The sequence below is a fragment of the Oncorhynchus masou genome, chromosome 33, assembly GCF_036934945.1.
Source record: "Oncorhynchus masou masou isolate Uvic2021 chromosome 33, UVic_Omas_1.1, whole genome shotgun sequence".
Taxonomy (NCBI): Eukaryota; Metazoa; Chordata; class Actinopteri; order Salmoniformes; family Salmonidae; genus Oncorhynchus; species Oncorhynchus masou.
The window spans coordinates 38,345,676-38,365,738 of record NC_088244.1 but is presented as its reverse complement, the minus strand read 5'-3'; the positions used below and the strand labels follow the sequence as shown (position 1 = coordinate 38,365,738).

Here is a 20,063-nt window from a genome sequence, read left to right as displayed (position 1 = left end):
TGAGCGTGCTCCTGGTTTACTCCAGTCTCTGAAACAAGGGGAGAGACTGAGGGAGAGATGTTGAGCGTGCTCCTAGTTTACTCCAGTCTCTGAAACAAGGGGAGAGACTGAGGGAGAGATGTTGAGCGTGCTCCTAGTTTACTCCAGTCTCTGAAACAAGGTGAGAGACTGAGGGAGAGATGTTGAGCGTGCTCCTGGTTTACTCCAGTCTCTGAAACAAGGGGAGAGACTGAGGGAGAGATGTTGAGCGTGCTCCTAGTTTACTCCAGTCTCTGAAACAAGGGGAGAGACTGAGGGAGAGATGTTGAGCGTGCTCCTGGTTTACTCCAGTCTCTGAAACAAGGGGAGAGACTGAGGGAGAGATGTTGAGCGTGCTCCTAGTTTACTCCAGTCTCTGAAACAAGGGGAGAGACTGAGGGAGAGATGTTGAGCGTGCTCCTAGTTTACTCCAGTCTCTGAAACAAGGTGAGAGACTGAGGGAGAGATGTTGAGCGTGCTCCTAGTTTACTCCAGTCTCTGAAACAAGGTGAGAGACTGAGGGAGAGATGTTGAGCGTGCTCCTAGTTTACTCCAGTCTCTGAAACAAGGGGAGAGACTGAGGGAGAGATGTTGAGCGTGCTCCTGGTTTACTCCAGTCTCTGAAACAAGGGGAGAGACTGAGGGAGAGATGTTGAGCGTGCTCCTGGTTTACTCCAGTCTCCGAAACAAGGGGAGAGACTGAGGGAGAGATGTTGAGCGTGCTCCTAGTTTACTCCAGTCTCTGAAACAAGGGGAGAGACTGAGGGAGAGATGTTGAGCGTGCTCCTAGTTTACTCCAGTCTCTGAAACAAGGGGAGAGACTGAGGGAGAGATGTTGAGCGTGATCCTGGTTTACTCCAGTCTCTGGAACAAGGGGAGAGACTGAGGGAGAGATGTTGAGCGTGCTCCTAGTTTACTCCAGTCTCTGAAACAAGGTGAGAGACTGAGGGAGAGATGTTGAGCGTGCTCCTGGTTTACTCCAGTCTCTGAAACAAGGGGAGAGACTGAGGGAGAGATGTTGAGCGTGCTCCTGGTTTACTCCAGTCTCTGAAACAAGGGGAGAGACTGAGGGAGAGATGTTGAGCGTGCTCCTAGTTTACTCCAGTCTCTGAAACAAGGTGAGAGACTGAGGGAGAGATTCTCCTAGTTTACTCCAGTCTCTGAAACAAGGTGAGAGACTGAGGGAGAGATGTTGAGCGTGCTCCTAGTTTACTCCAGTCTCTGAAACAAGGTGAGAGACTGAGGGAGAGATGTTGAGCGTGCTCCTAGTTTACTCCAGTCTCTGAAACAAGGGGAGAGACTGAGGGAGAGATGTTGAGCGTGCTCCTAGTTTACTCCAGTCTCTGAAACAAGGGGAGAGACTGAGGGAGAGATGCTCCTAGTTTACTCCAGTCTCTGAAACAAGGGGAGAGACTGCCTACTTGTTTCTTTACTGTGTTTATGTGTGCATCCCAGTAAGGCATCCAATGGAGTGCACTAGACAGGGAAGAAGGTACCATGTGGGATGCAGACTATTCTGAAAGGGAGAGAGTTAGAGAAGAACGCTCTTGTATGTCTTTGACAAATGAGTGTGTCTGTGGTTCAGATGAGTTTTCATGTAGGAGATAATGAGGGACACCAGGAGAGTTCATGCTTGGCTGGGAAAGTTTTCCCTGTGTTTGTCTTTGTTCGTTTCGATTGGCTAGGAGGTGACTACTGTATACTGTGTGTGTGCGTGCGTGTGTCTGTGCGGGCGCGTGCCATGCATGTTTGTGAGAATCTCACCATGTGTACTCCCAGCTACCCAGACTCCTTTGCATGGTTGTGATGGACAGTGTTTTAAACAACAGGGTCATCTGTGATCACAGCAATGACAAGTGACAGTAAAGTGGCCCTGGGCCAGAGATTGGGCAGGGGGGGGTGGGGGGTTAATATAATGTCCCTAGAACAGTGTCCTGTTGGACTGTGGCTTCCTGTTGTTGTTTGGCAACCCACTTAATATTCATATCCTGTGTACTGTTCATACATTGCTGTGCAACACAGGAGCTATATGGTGATGGCTGCCAGGAGCACGCCGTCCCCATCCCTACCGTTCTACTAGCACGCCGTCCCCATCCCTACCGTTCTACTAGCACGCCGTCCCCCCATCCCTACCGTTCTACTAGCACGCCGTCCCCATCCCTACCGTTCCACTAGCACGCCGTCCCCATCCCTACCGTTCTACTAGCACGCCGTCCCCATCCCGACCGTTCTACTAGCACGCCGTCCCCATCCCTACCGTTCCACTAGCACGCCGTCCCCATCCCTACCGTTCTACTAGCACGCCGTCCCCATCCCTACCGTTCTACTAGCACGCCGTCCCCCATCCCTACCGTTCTACTAGCACGCCGTCCCCATCCCTACCGTTCCACTAGCACGCCGTCCCCATCCCTACCGTTCTACTAGCACGCCGTCCCCATCCCGACCGTTCTACTAGCACGCCGTCCCCATCCCTACCGTTCCACTAGCACGCCGTCCCCATCCCTACCGTTCTACTAGCACGCCGTCCCCATCCCGACCGTTCTACTAGCACGCCGTCCCCATCCCTACCGTTCTACTAGCACGCCGTCCCCTTCCCTACCGTTCTACTAGCATGCCATCCCCATCCGTCCCCATCCCTACCGTTCTACTAGCACGCCGTCCCCATCCGTCCCCATCCCTACCGTTCTACTAGCACGCCGTCCCCATCCCTACCATTCTACTAGTCCGCATGGAACCTCCCTTGTACTCTTATGGACTGGGGTTCTCTTGTAACCAGAGCTTCTGGTGCTGGGGAATGGAGCCATTATTGCTGTCATGTTATTCCCTGGACCGTTAGTGTTGTGCAGTTGTGGGGCAATGGTTGCCCCTCGCCCCTCCTCCTCTCTGCGGTGGTCTGTGAGGGAATCTGGTGTTGCTGTTTCTCTCTGTCCATTCTCCTCACTGTGTATTTGGGTTAATCCAGCTGTCTGTGGTGAGGGATAGAATTCCATACTTGAGGGCAGAGAGCTGTGAGATGGTAGCATGGGAAGAAAAGGATGCCTATTGTTTTTGGGTGGGCGGCGTGTGTGTGTGTGTGTGTGTGTGTGAGTGTGTATGTGTGTGTGCGCGCCCACGCGCATGTGTGTGTGTGAGGCTGTGAGAAAGTGCATGGAAATAAAATGGCTATTGTTGTACCTGGGTGTGTGTCTACCACGTTGAACAAGGGAGGGAGGGAGATGTGAAGAGGGGGGGGTACTGTAGGGATCGGGTGGGAACAGGCTAGAGAACATAAGACAGCAGAGGAGAGGAGAGGACAGGTGGAAGAAAGGAACATGGGGAGGAGGTTGTTACAGTGTTTTGCTCAAAGTAGAAATGTCACGCCTCCATTGTCTCTCTCGCTCTCTCTCTCTCCCTGCCTCCCTCCCTCTCCTATTATAAGCCGGTTGGCTGACAGACCCAGTAGTCCAGTGCTCTGGACTCTAAATGTTGTCTCCTTCCTTCCATGTCTATTCCTCTGTAGAGGATGTAGTACGGAGCTTGTAGGTCTGTCTGTCTGTCTCTTTGTCCGTACTGCTCCATGCTGTGTGTATTCCACTATCCAGCACCACTAGTCTAATCTACTGGCTCTGCGGTGGACACCTTCTCACAGCCACAACTCAACCGTCTGCTTGCCCTTCTAGAACCATCTATGTATCTCTGAGTCAGACCTCAGACAGGCAGTACAGACAGGCCCCACAGCCAGTGACATTCACAGAGTAACATTCAGACTGATCTCCGCTGGTACAAGAGTGGGATCGTCTTACATGCAAAGCTGGCCTTCAGCCAAATAGGGATCATTTATTAGAAAAACGATGAAGAAAGATAGAAACCTGAGGAAGGAGAGAAAGAGGGCCGAGGAAGGAAAGTGGGTCGGAGGGAGGAAGGATAGAAAGTAAAGAGAGCTGAATCAAATACCTGCGTGTGTTTCTGGCCTAGTAATGTTTCTGGCCGAGTAAGTGGGTGAATGAGTTAATGTGTGTGTGTGTGTGTGTGTGTGTGTGTGTGTGTGTGTGTGTGTGTGTGTGTGTGTGTGTGTGTGTGTGTGTGTGTGTGTGTGTGTGTGTGTGTGTGTGTGTGTGTGACTGCCGGCTTGTCCCTTCCGATTAGAGGTGGCTGCCATTTTTCTGTCATTCTTGACCTCAAAACAGCACAAACACTCTTCGTCACCCCACACATCCTCTGTCTAAACACAGACACACACAGACACACACACACACACACACACACACACACACACACACACACACACACACACACACACACACACACACACACACACACACACACACACACACACACATTAACTCATTCACCCACTTACTCGGTCACTGTAGGCTACAGTATTTATAACCTTTGATGCGCTGTATGCACTTATAGCATGAACATGAGTACTCAACACCGACACTGGGATGTGTGACTACGGATGCCACCTGAAACAGATTTAGCTCTGAATGGTTTCCTGACTGAGGTGGATGCTACAAGTCGTAACCCAAGCCTTCTGTCCTCATCCAGCACCATCATAACAACTAACGGCTCTATAACGGATCTGAAGCAAGCAGTACACCATTCATAATACTGCTTCCCTGGCAGCGCCACCTTCATGGATATAACACACAGATGGGGAAAGTCAGTGGTGTTATGCTCCACAAGGCCCAGCAACTGTATCAAAATAATCTCTGGTGTTACCATCAGCCCCGGTGAGAGCCTACCTGAGCCTTTGGAGTGTGTGCTTATGTGTGTGTTTGCGCGTGCACACTGACCGCGTGTGTGTGTGTACGTGGCAGCTAAGAGCAGATTTATCTAAGGATTAGCGTGTGCGTCTGCTTCTGTGCCTGGAACACGTGCACATGCAGGCCTGGGGCCAGGCGGGCAGAGTGAGGCGGGTGAGGGAGGATGGGTAGGGTTAGGTAGAGGTGAGGGGTTACTGTGGCTCACGGAACCTTCACGCTACTTTTTAACATTTGACCTCTTCATCCCTTCATTCACCTTCTCTGTACGTCTCCTCCTCCTTGGACCCTTCTTTAGACGACGACGTCCAGCTCTCCCTCTGTACTTCAACTGTATCTGACAGGGGACACATTGTCCCCCCTCTATCTATCTCTACTCCTCCTTATACGTTACAGGAGACCCAGTCAACCCTGTCTGTACTCCTCCTTATACGTTACAGGAGACCCAGTCAACCCTGTCTGTACTCCTCCTTATACGTTACAGGAGACCCAGTCAGCCCTGTCTGTACTCCTCCTTATACGTTACAGGAGACCCAGTCAGCCCTGTCTGTACTCCTCCTTATACGTTACAGGAGACCCAGTCAACCCTGTCTCTACTCCTCCTTATACGTTACAGGAGACCCAGTCAACCCTGTCTGTACTCCTCCTTATACGTTACAGGAGACCCAGTCAACCCTGTCTGTACTCCTCCTTATACGTTACAGGAGACCCAGTCAACCCTGTCTCTACTCCTCCTTATACGTTACAGGAGACCCAGTCAACCCTGTCTGTACTCCTCCTTATACGTTACAGGAGACCCAGTCAACCCTGTCTCTACTCCTCCTTATACGTTACAGGAGACCCAGTCAACCCTGTCTGTACTCCTCCTTATACGTTACAGGAGACCCAGTCAGCCCTGTCTCTACTCCTCCTTATACGTTACAGGAGACCCAGTCAACCCTGTCTGTACTCCTCCTTATACGTTACAGGAGACCCAGTCAACCCTGTCTGTACTCCTCCTTATACGTTACAGGAGACCCAGTCAGCCCTGTCTGTACTCCTCCTTATACGTTACAGGAGACCCAGTCAACCCTGTCTGTACTCCTCCTTATACGTTACAGGAGACCCAGTCAACCCTGTCTGTACTCCTCCTTATACGTTACAGGAGACCCAGTCAACCCTGTCTGTACTCCTCCTTATACGTTACAGGAGACCCAGTCAACCCTGTCTGTACTCCTCCTTATACGTTACAGGAGACCCAGTCAACCCTGTCTGTACTCCTCCTTATACGTTACAGGAGACCCAGTCAGCCCTGTCTGTACTCCTCCTTATACGTTACAGGAGACCCAGTCAACCCTGTCTGTACTCCTCCTTATACGTTACAGGAGACCCAGTCAACCCTGTCTCTACTCCTCCTTATACGTTACAGGAGACCCAGTCAGCCCTGTCTGTACTCCTCCTTATACGTTACAGGAGACCCAGTCAACCCTGTCTGTACTCCTCCTTATACGTTACAGGAGAACCAGTCAACCCTGTCTGTACTCCTCCTTATACGTTACAGGAGACCCAGTCAGCCCTGTCTGTACTCCTCCTTATACGTTACAGGAGACCCAGTCAACCCTGTCTCTACTCCTCCTTATACGTTACAGGAGACCCAGTCAACCCTGTCTGTACTCCTCCTTATACGTTACAGGAGACCCAGTCAGCCCTGTCTGTACTCCTCCTTATACGTTACAGGAGACCCAGTCAACCCTGTCTGTACTCCTCCTTATACGTTACAGGAGAACCAGTCAACCCTGTCTGTACTCCTCCTTATACGTTACAGGAGACCCAGTCAGCCCTGTCTGTACTCCTCCTTATACGTTACAGGAGACCCAGTCAGCCCTGTCTGTACTCCTCCTTATACGTTACAGGAGACCCAGTCAGCCCTGTCTGTACTCCTCCTTATACGTTACAGGAGACCCAGTCAGCCCTGTCTGTACTCCTCCTTATACGTTACAGGAGACCCAGTCAACCCTGTCTCTACTCCTCCTTATACGTTACAGGAGACCCAGTCAGCCCTGTCTCTACTCCTCCTTATACGTTACAGGAGACCCAGTCAACCCTGTCTGTACTCCTCCTTATACGTTACAGGAGACCCAGTCAACCCTGTCTGTACTCCTCCTTATACGTTACAGGAGACCCAGTCAACCCTGTCTGTACTCCTCCTTATACATTACAGGAGACCCAGTCAACCCTGTCTGTACTCCTCCTTATACGTTACAGGAGACCCAGTCAGCCCTGTCTGTACTCCTCCTTATACGTTACAGGAGACCCAGTCAACCCTGTCTCTACTCCTCCTTATACATTACAGGAGACCCAGTCAACCCTGTCTGTACTCCTGGAGTAAACTAGGAGCACGCTCAACATCTCTCCCTCAGTCTCTCACCTTGCCTCTCTCTCTCTCTCTCTCTCTCTCTCTCTCTCTCTCTCTCTCTCTCTCTCTCTCTCTCTCTCTCTCTCCCTCCCTCCCTCCCTCCATTCCATTAGTGCTGACTATCTTTCCCAGAGGTACAGCTGGTAATTAAGTCTCATAGCCTTGATTCACCTGCTTATCAGATCAAGGTTTAGTACTGTAGGTCCTTTTTGGAGGATTTTAGGCATAGCCCTGCCGAGCTTATTATACCACCTTACACACACACACACACACACACACACACACACACACACACACACACACACACACACACACACACACACACACACACACACACACACACACACACACACACACACACACACACACACTACCCTTATTTTGCCGCTCTTAAGGTCTACCGGTTGAAAATAGTCTCTGTGTAGGGTGTGTGTCCATATTGGTGTAACAGTGAGTATGTTATGGTCATTTGGAAGGGTACTGCTGAGGGACCAGAGCTGATGTTGGGGTTGGGGACTTCTTCCGTGATCCAGTATCACCCAGGGAGAGATCAAGTATCGCTGGGTGAGAGGGGTGACAGGACAGGGGCATGTGTCCTCACTCACTGTCTGTAGTCCTCTGAGCAGAAATGAGCACTCAATGTGCTTTAATCAATTTAATTCAATTCAATACAACTTCATGAATTCAGAATAGCCTTTCCTGATGAACAAATTACAGCAATATACGGTGCCCATATTAGGACAGCGTGAGAATCAAGAGTTTGTGTCGGTGTAGACTTGGGTTCGGATGTCACTTTCACACTGCTCACGTGACGTAGAGTTGAATGCTAATCCACACAGACATATCATTTATTTCCATAGGGCAGCGAGGAACGTTTTAACGCCAACCCCAGTTCAACCAAATGCTTTGCAAGTCTGTACTAAAATGATTGAAATTGTTGTGCTAGTAAATTCTTAGGTCACGGACACCATATTATTCCAGGTGAAGTGTTCTCACACACACACACGCACACACACGCACACACACGCACGCACGCACGCACGCACGCACGCACGCAAATCCAGCATTAAGCCCTTCAGTTGGCCCGTCATGCATCTCTATGGTTTCGTGCACTCGCCCCAGTGTGTGTGTTCATGGTTCGCTGTGTGTGCATTGCGATTAGAGTCGGACTGATACCCAGCTCGGAGGTAGCGGGTGGGCAGCCGGTGTGCAGCCTCGAGTGGCTGAGCAATCCAGAGCTCTATCACAGATTCAGATGATCAGCTGTGCAACACACAGCTATGTCTACGAGGCAGCTGTTGACGCTCCTTCCTGCATAATCATTCATAGCATAACTGCCGCCCGGCGGTTTCAGGCACCACATCAAAGAGAGTCGAATCCCTCTATTTTATACACCTTTCAAAACAGAAGACAGGATGTGTAGATTACAGTTATCATACCCTGATTTTTAAAAAAGGAAAAGAAAGCTCTAGCACCTATGTTACGTAATTGAATAAATGTACGAAAAACAATCTCTTGAAGTGCAAGGCTATGTGCCAAATGACACCTATTCCCTATATAGTGCACTACTTTTGACCAGAGCCCTATTGGCACCACATCGGGAAAAGGGGGCCATTTGGGAGGCACGACATGCTTGTGAAGGTGACGTGGGGACATCCTAGTGGTCAGTTGTGGCCACTGCAGGGTTGTGTCCTGCCTATTGGGTTTGAATCTTGGTTGACCCTCGGTGGATTGAGTTCACTCACTAACTCCAATTCATTCTACTGAGGCAACACGAGCAAAGGAGAGTTGTAGACTTCTGTGCTGACCTGGCCACGCATTCACCCTAGTTGCTGGAAAGGACCATGTGAAAAGAAACGGTACGATTTAGCAAGCTAGCATGAAAGGGGTATAAAGGATTAGTGTGTACAACAGTGATTCCTCCGAAAAAGCCCATCTTCGTTGCTTTAACACTGAAATAAAAACGTCCCTGTTCCTTTTAGCATCTGGGTGCTTTGCTCTTAAGTCATTAGTCATGATAACCCTACGAGCAAAAGATGGAAAAAGACGTCAAAGGACTTACTTTTGGTTGAGAGGAAAACATTGAAACGACGTCTTTGTGCTCACTGGGTGGTGGACTTAGCATCAAGGTGCTTTGGTTTTGCGTTGCTGTATAACTTAGTCATATGGGCCCGAGGCAGCCGTCTGGAGAGAGCATGACTAGCACACTGTACTTAGAGTCAGCCGTGGATGTAGGTAAAGCTGGTGAGGTGAGAGATCCAGGTAAATGATGAGCCACCGGGCAGACTCCTCTTAATGCTAATGAGGTGTGCACGTTGAAGCGTTTAGTTGAGCTTGTTGCCTCTGCGGCTGGTTGTCTGGAAATAACAGTGTAGTCGTCATTACAGGGGACCAAAGATGGTGCCGGAGGGGATGGCTGCAGTTTTATGGCCTCTTAAACCAACCGTGCTATTTTGTTGGTATTTTTTTTTCTCGCAATATTTGTGTTGTTGTATTCGGCGCGCGTGACAAATAAAAGTTGACAACGGGGTAGCGCAAAAAATGTGGCAATTAAGCCCTTTTTGTACTTACCCAGAGTCAGAGGAACTCATGGATACTATTTTTATGTCTCTGTGTGCAGTGTGAAGGACGTTCCTGGAGCCATTGCTATTAGCGTTAGCGCAATGTCTGAAAGTCTATAGGGACCGCTAGTATGTTTAATGTCGCACTACCCCTTTAATGGTCAGGGGACTAAAGGTGAGAAGCTCTGTCTGGACAAAATGTAAACTCAGGGAGGAATGTTGCCCTTTCACAAGACTGCCACTTGCACATGACCCAATCTTTTTAAGGTGAGCAATAAGCTGGAGGCTTAGCGTACATATTTAAACTTGAGTGTCTCAGAGTGTGTCTGAACTCACTGAATTGTATGTGTGTATGCTAGGGGATGGGCATTTGAACGATCGTCTGCGTTTGAGCGCTATCGTGGAAATCATTTCGAAATAGGTTAGTACTGGAGCATGTTGGTGCGAAACGGTAGCCTGAGTACCAGTCCCTTTAAATAACATTCCACTTCTTGCCACTCCTTGTATTTGCCGAAGAGACGGTTCTTTAGGGAATCTCTACATTCAATATGCAGCTGGATTTACAGGGCCTTGCAAAAGTATTCACCCCCCATGGCATTTTTCCTATTTTTGCTGCATTACAACCTGTAATTTAAATTTTTATTTGGATATCATGTAATGGACATACACAACATAGTCAAAATTGGTGAAGTGAAATAAAAATAATACATGTTTAAAAAAATAAAAAATAAATGTAAAACGTAAAAGTGGTGTGTGCAAATGTATTCACCCCCTTTACTATGAAGCCCCTAAATGAGATCTGTTGCAACCAATTACCTTCAGAGGTCCCATAGTTAGTTAAATAAAGTCCACCTGTGTGCAATCTAAGAGTCACATGATCTGTCACAATATCTCAGTAGATATACACCTGTTTTGAAAGGCCCCAGAGTCTGCAACACCACCAAGCAAGCGGCACCATCAAGACCAAAGCTTTTGGAGCTTTCCAAACAGGTCAGGGACAAAGTTGTGGAGAAGTACAGATCAGGTTTGGGTTATAAAAAAATAGCATAAACTTTGAACATCCCACAGAGCACAATTAAATCCATTATTAAAGAATGGAAATAATATGGCACCACAGCAAACCTGCCAAGAGAGGGCCGTCCACCGAAACTCACGGACCAGGCAAGGGGGACATTAATCAGAGAGGCAACAAAGAGACCAAAGATAACCCTGAAGGAGCTGCAAAGCTCGACTGCGGAGATTGGAGTATCTGTCCATAGGACCACTTTATGCCATACACCCCACAGAGTTGGGCTTTACAGAAGAGTGTCCAGAAAAAAGACATTGCTTAAAGAAAAAAGTAAGCAAACACGTTTGGTGTTCACCAAAAGGCATGTGGGAGACTTCCCAAGCATATGGAAGAAGGTACTCTGGTTAGATGGGACTAAAATTGAGCTTTTTGGCCTTCAAAGAAAACGCTATGTCTGGCGCAAACTCACCACCTCTCATCACCTGAGAACACCATCCCCACAGTGAAGCATGGTGGTGGCAGCATCATGCTGTGGGGATGTTTTTCCTCGGCAGGGACTGGGACACTGGTCAGAATTGGAGGAATGATGGATGGCGCTAAATACAAGAGATTTGAGACTGGGACGGAGTTTCACCTTCCAGCAGGACAATGACCCTAAGCATACTGCTAAAGCAACACTCGAGTGGTTTAAGGGGAAACATTTAAATGTCTTGGAATGGCCTAGTCAAAGCCCAGACCTCAATCCAATTGAGAATCTGTGGTATGACTTAAAGATTGCTGTACACCAACGGAACCCATCCAACTTGAAGGAGCTGGAGCAGTTTTGCTTTGAAGAATGGGCAAGAATCCAGTGGCTAGATGTGCCAAGCTTATAGAGACATACCCCAAGAGACCTGCAGCTGTAATAGCTGCAAAAGGTGGCTCTACAAAGTATTGACTTCTGTGCGGGGAGGGGGGGGGGGGTGAAGTTGAAAAAAAATATATATTTGTTTTTTGTTGTTGAATTTTACCCCTTTTTCTCCCCAATTTCGTGGTATCCAATTGTGTAGTAGATACTATCTTGCCTCATCGCTACAACTCCCGTACGGGTTCGGAAGAGTCGAAGGTTGAAAGTCATGCGTCCTCCGATACACAACCCAACCAAGTCGCACTGCTTCTTAACACAGCGCGCATCCAACCCGGAAGCCAGTCGCACCAATGTGTTGGAGGAAACACCGTGCACCTGGCGACCTTTGTTAGCGCGCACTGTGCCCGGCCCGCCACAAGAGTCGCTGGTGCGCGATGAGACAAGAATATCCCTACCGGCCAAGCCCTCCCTAACCCGGACGATGCTAAGCCAATTGTGCGTCGCCCCACGGACCTCTCGGTCGCGGCCGGTTACGACAGAGCCTGGGCGCGTACCCAGAGTCTCTGGTGGCATAGCTGGCGCTGCAGTACAGCGCCCTTAAAAAAATATTTTGCATCTTCAAAGTGGTAGGCATGTTGTGTAAATCAAATGATACAACCCCCCCCCAAAATATATTTTAATAGGAAAAATGCCAAGTGGGCTGAATACTTTCGCAAGCCACTGTACCAGTTGCTGATTGGTAGCTGAAAACATCATTCATATTTTCCATGGCAACGTTATGGAACATGGGCTATCGTGCAGATTTGGCACGGTTTGGACGTTTAAGAGCAACAACAAGCATTACATTACAACTTGCTGCGGTCATTCCCTGGTGAGAAGGCAGTGTCAATGCAAGATCTTGTCATTCAAAGTGGCTAGGGAGGACTCCGTAATGAGAGAGAGAAATAATGACACAGAAAATGCTAATTTCAGTTGTGTTATGTATCCCTCCTCTCTTATTAAGTTGTTAATTAATTGTTATTCTATATTGCGGCAAATTTGCATGCGCCCAATGTTTTCATGTGGTGGCAAGGAGTGAAATGTTCGCTAAAGAGACTGGAACCCAGGCTAGCGAAATAGGGCTGAATGCAAAAAAAGTTTGCGGTATGCTGGTTGTTCAAATTGCTGGTTGTGCTGATTAACACACAACTGAAAATGAAACTTAACATAATTGCATTTGACATGGGCCACTCCATAAAGAAATCTTAAAGTGTGAATAAATGTTAAAAAGTTACATTGTGAGTAATTGTATTAGATTATTACAAACGAATACAAACCTTGAATCGAATACTCAAGTACTCCCGCCCATGCTTGGTGTGCGCCTGTACTTGTGTGATATTGTATATTTTGCCCCCTGTGATAGTAATGCTGACTGTTGTGTTCAGGTGAAGGGGGTAACTGTGCCCCGTGCCCTCCCTGCATCCCTCCCTGCCCCTATGCCCTGCCTCTCTGCACCTCTGCCATCCCTGTCAAGCCTCCAGACGAAAGGAGAATACCAAGTGGCTCTAGGCCAGAGTCGATCTCTGCATCCTAAATGGCATCCTTTTCCCTATTTAGTGCACTACTTTTAACCCAGACCCATAGGGCTCTGGTCAAAAGTAGAGCACTCTATATGGGATAGGGTGTCATTTGCATTTGGGACGCATCCTTTGTACGTACTGGACCAGGCCCTGTCCCTGTGGTTATCAGACACTAAGCCAGCCTCCATTGGCTAAATGAATTGGCAATTTCTGACTGCAGCTTTGGTCACAGCTGTGTACAGAGTCTGGTCTCTGCAGGATAGGCTAGAGGGATGGAGAGAGAGAGAGAGAGAGAGAGCAGCTATATCGTCATATTTGTATTTTATTTTAGATTTATTTATAGGGGACAAAACACATTAATCAACATCAATATTACAATAATGCGTCATCCATGTAAATGTGCCGGGGTTAGCCTAAAATATAATTTGCACCAGTGGTCCCATGGCAACTAAGGACAATTACACAGCCACAATACACATACTCACTAAAACAATACAAAATAACACATTACATCCAATAACATATCATTCTTTACGACGACAACAACACTATCGTCAACTGTCGTTTTACATATGAGGAACCACAGACAACTCATGTGTACAGATTTAGATAGATTTTAGCCATGTTTTCAATTCAACGTTAAATGTACAACAATCAGTGCAGCTTCTCAAGTCCATGGGCGTTGCATTCCAGTATATCGTGGCTCTAGCAGAGAAGGCCCGATTGGACGATTTTACTGTGTCGAAAAGGGACAACGCAATCAACCTCTAGTTACTGCCCTTGTTATCCTGGAGTTGCTATCCTTGAGCATGATATGCCGGCATGGAGTGGAGGGGCAAGACCGTGCAGGGTCTTAAAGACAAGGCTTGCATCTACACACTGCTGAAAGCTACCCAGACGCAATAAATGACGTTTGTACATGATGTGACAACGGTGGTCAACGCTTTGGTTCGCCGGGAAGTGATTCAATTGGTTTCCGAAGAGTAGCTCCGGCTTCTGACCAGCAGGTTATTGAGAGGCATCATCTGCTCCGAGTGACGCTCTAGCTCGGGTAGAAAGTAGGAATGAACTTCAGATACCGTATTTACCTCTAAAACAGACTGCTTGAACCCCAGTCACTCACTGCAGTAAGGTACTGTAGCTGATTCAGTCTCGTGGACTTACTGTGCGCGTCGGGATGACTTGGACACGTCAGCCGTATGTCCTGTGAAAGCACTGCCCTGTGTTTTAGGTATACATTACAGAGGAGAGAGGTACAGTGGCAGTCAGTAGGATAATCTATAGGGCAGGAATATACTGGAATATACATCTAGGACAGCGCATCATCACAACCACAAACACACACACACGCCATCATCATAACCGCGCACTTAAAAACGCCATTAGAAGACTTAGCTTCACTCAGTACTGTGGTTGTCAGCATTTTCACAGGTAATATTTCTTCAAGCATACTTTAAGCTATCTGGCTCATCTGAAGGGCAGGTAACCCTTCCTTTCGGTCTATTGGACAACCTCTGCCAACGGCCCCAGTATAATCTGTGCCGGTACGGGCAGTTCAGTGCCAACCACTTCCCCTTCCTCCTCCTTCTCTCTCTCCCTCCCTTCACTGCACTGAATGGCCATAAGCAGTGTTCCTGTTCCTATAGCGTGTGGAGACAGAGGTACGTTTCAGGACATTGACAATATGTTGGATCATTTCAAGGCTAAAAAAGACATTCTTATCCCTAGGTCCGACAAGTCACGTGACTTCATACCGGCTTTAAGCACATAAGGAAAAGACCAAGGCCGATTCAGTTCCCTCTCCTTAACTGTTTATTGATTCCCACATGCGGTGCAGTAACTTAAGTCATTATGAGCTTTTCCTGGGATAGACGAAATAAGCTACTTTCTTCACTTCTATAGCAATGAGTCTCCACAGGCAGTGGTGGAAATCCTCCTTCACACTCGCATGCGTACGTACACAGATACACAACACACACACACATACGTAAACCTTTATTTTGCAGACCACTTCAAATCAAATGTCTTTGTTACATTTCCCTCGATAGATATCGACCTGTGTCTCAGCTAAGCCTGTGGTCATTTTCCTCCAGCAGACTAAACCAAAACACACACACTCACATACATGTACCATAACCGTAGGCAACAGTATGCGTTCTGCCACAGCGGCCCGTCGCTGAGAAAGAGGATTGTGGGAGATTTACCCGGGAGACGGAGGCCCGGGAGCGCAGTTGGGTTAGATAAGACTTATCGGTCACAAACAGACTTACTGGCAGATCATTTTAAATGTTTTGAATCGGTTTCTCTTCCCTCGTTGCCCTTCTCCCTATTTTCAATCAGCCCCCTCACCCCTCTCCCCCTCCGCCCTGTCAATAATACACCACCACCAACGACACCACCTCTTCCTCTAAACTTCTCTTCATCTTCTCTCCCAAATCCACCTGCAGAACCGCTCTCCTGTTAATGCCAGTCTTTATTCTTTATTCTCTCTCTGTCACACTCATATTGCTGTGTGTGTCGGTGTGTGTTTGTGTGTTGCGACCTATGTGCTGCAGCCTGTTCAAGTGTGTGTGTGTGTGTGTGTGTGTCCCACCCCAGGCCATGTAGTGTAGTGTTACTAGCTAGCTGTAACACTACACTACATTGGCTGCGTGGCAACGTTGTGGCCTGTTTAAGAGGACTGATTAAAGCCTCAGAGCGTGGCATGGATTCCTGAAGAGTTGCAGGATTTAACGACATCCAAATGCTCCAGCCTTCTCATCTCTTCCTCCTACACCCCCCCCCCCCCTCCCCGGTCACTCACTCACACACACGCACACAGATCAGGTTCCAAGGGCCACTGACGGGATCGGTGAGTATGTATGCCCGCTGAGTAGAAAAGAGCTTCTTGCCCACCTCATAAGACTTCCTTGGCTGTGTGTGTTTGATGGCTCTGGGGGACTTGGATGCTGCTCAGTTGTTGTACCTTTGAGTAGAATTAAGTTCATTGTATGTGATGAGGTGCTTGTTCTGGCTGTTAAGATATATTGGGCTGTTGTTCTTTGTTCTTCTAAAGGGACATTGTTGAAGATGGGATTATAATCAAACAGCACGTCTCGTCATTTATATTTTAGGGGGCCTTATCCAAAAGGTTGCATCATTCTAGGCCTTCCTATGATTGTGTGTGTGACGAAACAAAATGCAATTCAAATAATTGAACCGACGTTGGTCAATTTGTTAAAAAAAAAAGACATTTTGATTAATCGCTCAGCATTAGGGGACACACAACTTATAGCCATTCAAAATCCTATTTTCCCTAACCCTAGCCTTAACCCCAAAACCTAACCTTAACCATAACCCTAAACCTAACTCCTAACCCTAACTGTAAATCTAACATGAACTCCTAGCCCTAAACCTAATTCTAATCATAACACTAATTCAACCTTAACCCTAAACCCCCTAGAAATATCATTAGACCTTGTGGGGAATAACAAAATGTTAGTTTGTTTACTATTCTTGTGGGGCATAGTAAACACGTCCACCCACGCACATACACACACACACACACACACACACACACACACACACACACACACACACACACACACACACACACACACACACACACACACACACACACACACACACACACACACACACACACACACACACACCACAACAGTGTGATTTACAATGTGTCCTAGCCCCCAAAGGAAGCTTTAATTTAATGGGGTAATTATACACTGGGGGCAGGAAGCAGACACACTGATTTACACACACTGGCTGGGATCTCTCTTTCCCTCTCTCTTTGCTCTAAGGGCAACTTCCCTGCTCCCTCTGTCCCTCTGGAACACTTTACTTCCTGTTCCCAATGCATTTTGGCAAATATATATAGTTGATTTATTTTCCTTTTTTATGATCTTCCCCTAACCGTGGCAACTTTCTTTCTTGTGACAGGTGTGCCTGCATTTGCTGCAGCATAGCCTATGCAAACATAATGTAAAGGCTGAATGCGCGTCTCATTTACCCATCTCCATCTGGCTTTCGGGGGTCACCTTATTTTTTTTATTGCAAAGATGATTTTGTTTACATTGTAGCTGCAGAGTTTTAAAACAGCCTGTCACTTGAATATCGTTGCTTTAAATCTGTGCACCTGCGAGCACTCTCACAGGATCTCTCTCCATCAACTCCCTTCAAATTGCATCCAAAATAGATAATCCTGCTCTAGATTGTTCTACGATATAGCCCTATTGCTGGGGACAGTACAGTCTTGTCACACAACACAATGCCACAGATATCTCAAGTTTCGAGGGAGTGTGTCAATTGGCATGCTGACTGCAGGAATGTCCACCAGAGCTTGAATGTTAATTTCTCTACCATAAGCCGCGTCCAATGTTATTTTAGAGAAACTTGGCAGTATGTCCAAACTGCCTCACATCCGCAGACCATGTGGAACCACGTCATCCCAGGACCTCCACGTCCGGCTTCTTCACCTGCGGGATGATATGAGACCAGCCATCCGGAGAGGGCTGATGAAACGGATAATTATTTCTGTCTGCCAAGTGCCACTGTAACTCAGTAAATTCGTTGAAATTGTTGCACGTTGCGTTTATGTTTTTGTTCAGTATAGAATAGCTTGCTGGACAATATTTTTTTGTTTTTCTTATACCGATACACTATTCTGAGACGGATGCAAGCTCTTTTTTTTGCTGAGTAGTTTGAAAGAAGAGCGAACGCGGTGGGCTTCAGCAGTTATTTATTCAGATCCATAACCATTCAATCTCCGTGAAGAGAAGTGAAAGCGGGAAGAAATGAAGCAACAATAGAGAGAGAAAGAGGAGGCTAATAACATTAGGGGAAATATTATGAACGGTACATATTCGTCAGCCTACTAATTCAACAAATAGTCCCTATTATATTTCAAAATTAAAATCAGCCTATACTTGTAACTGTGTAGGCTGCATGTGCTGCACTAGAAGTGCATGTTCTCTCTCTGCTTTATCATGGTTTGAACGATGCGCGTAATTCCGGCCCATATCATACAGTATAATTGTCACGTTCTGACCTTAGTTCCTTTGTTTTGTCTTTTGTTTTAGTATGGTCAGGGCGTGAGTTGGGTGGGTTGTCTCTGTTAGTTTTCTATGATTTGCTATTTCTGTGTTTGGCCTGGTATGGTTCTCAATCAGAGGCAGCTGTCAATCGTTGTCCCTGATTGAGAACCATATTTAGGGAGCCTGGTTTCTATTGTGTTTTGTGGGTGGTTATTTTCTGTTTTGTGTGTCATCACTAGACAGGACTGTTTCATTTGTTCGTTCTTCCTAGTTGTTATTTTGTTTAGTGTTCAGTTTTGATTATATAAATAAATCGTGAACACTTACCACGCTGCACCTTGGTCCTCACCTTCTTCCACCGACGTCGGCCGTTGCAATAATACAATACAGCCTCAGGTAGAATCAGGCTTGAGTTTTCGATCAAAGCTCCAATCAAATCCAGACATAGGCCTATATTGTGCTTTATAATGCTTTAGAACGACAGCTCCGTTTTTTGGCGGGAAATTAGGATGGATTTATTCTCTGGATGGATCATTTGTAAAATAGCGGGAAAATATTCTAACCCGAACACACACTCATTGGTGCAGGCCATGCATCACTATGGCAAGCTAGTCATGCTCTGTAGTTGTGCTCACTGAGAGACTCGTGAAGGGAATGATTATAGAAGCACCAGCAGTTGGCCTACCACCAGCAAGTGACTGGTTGTCTTTTTAACACCAGTACTCATGGAGGGAATTCTGTGTCTGAATGCAAGTGCTTGAGTGATTTGAAGTTTGTCTGTGTGTTCTTATAGCTGTGTTTTCGGGGTGCATGTGTGTTTGTGTGTTAGAGGAAAACCATGCATGTCTAATGGGACTTAATGATGCAGGCATCAGCAGCTCAGTTCAGCTCAGCTCAGCCCTGGGGCTCACAGATGCACTGAGCGTTGGGGTGGACAGGGAGTAGAGAGCAGAGGCAAGCAGCAGCTGGGCTTTGGCTGAGACAGCAAATTCACAAAGTCTCTCAATGTCCCTTTCAAATGAGCCCCAACTCACTTTCACTTTAACACTCTCTCTCTCCTCTCTCCTCTTTCTCTCTCTCTCTCCCTCTCTCGCTCTCTCTCCTCTCTCCTCTCTCTCTCTCTCCTCTCTCTCTCTCTCTCTCCCCTCTCTCTCGCTCTCTTTCTCTCGCTCTCTCTCTGTCTCTCTCTGTCTCTCTCTCTCTCACCATGTTCTTTAACTGGCAGACAGCTGCTGCTGAGAAGCCTGGGCTTAACATCCCATCACTTCACATTCCCCTCAACAGACAGAGGCCACTTTGGGCTGCTCTTTCAATGCAGCTGAAATGATTAGAAATACGAACGCAACAAACTTTTTGAGAAGTGCGGGATGAAAGCCCTCCAGGAAATTAAGAAAGTATTTAGGTGGGTAGGAGGAAGAGAAAAATAGTATCAGGCAGCTACAGAGAGAGAGAGAGAGACAGAAAGAGAATGAAAGAGAGAGATAGCAAGAGTGAAACGGAGAGAGATAGCGAGATAGAAAGAGAGAGAGATAGCTAGATAGAAAGAGAGAGAGATAGCTAGACAAACACGGAGAGAGATGGAGCAAAAAAAAGGAAGAGACGGCTGGGAGAGCTTTAAGTCTTGGGGGAATTTGAAAGCCACAGAAATCCAGTTGCGGATATTAAGAAGCTTATTTTTTGCAAGCTGACTTTCTGAGGTTTGCTGCTCGGTGCGGAGCCCCCTCAGTGTCATCCTTGACAGAGGTTACAGAAGAGGAAGGGGATAAGGAGGAGAGAGAGAGAGAGAGAGAGAGAGAGGAGAGAGAGGGGGGCAGAGAGAGAAAGAGAGAGAGAGAGAGAGAGAGAGGGGGGCAGAGAGAGAGAGGAGAGAGAGGGGGGACAGAGAGAGAGAGAGAGAGA

At 47.4% G+C, this 20,063-nt stretch overlaps 1 protein-coding gene across 1 annotated transcript in view; it reads left to right on the top strand.

The window, feature by feature from the left end:
* LOC135528493 (zinc finger protein 385A-like) overlaps positions 1-20,063 on the top strand; it is a 108,441-nt gene that overhangs the window by 35,560 nt on the left and 52,818 nt on the right.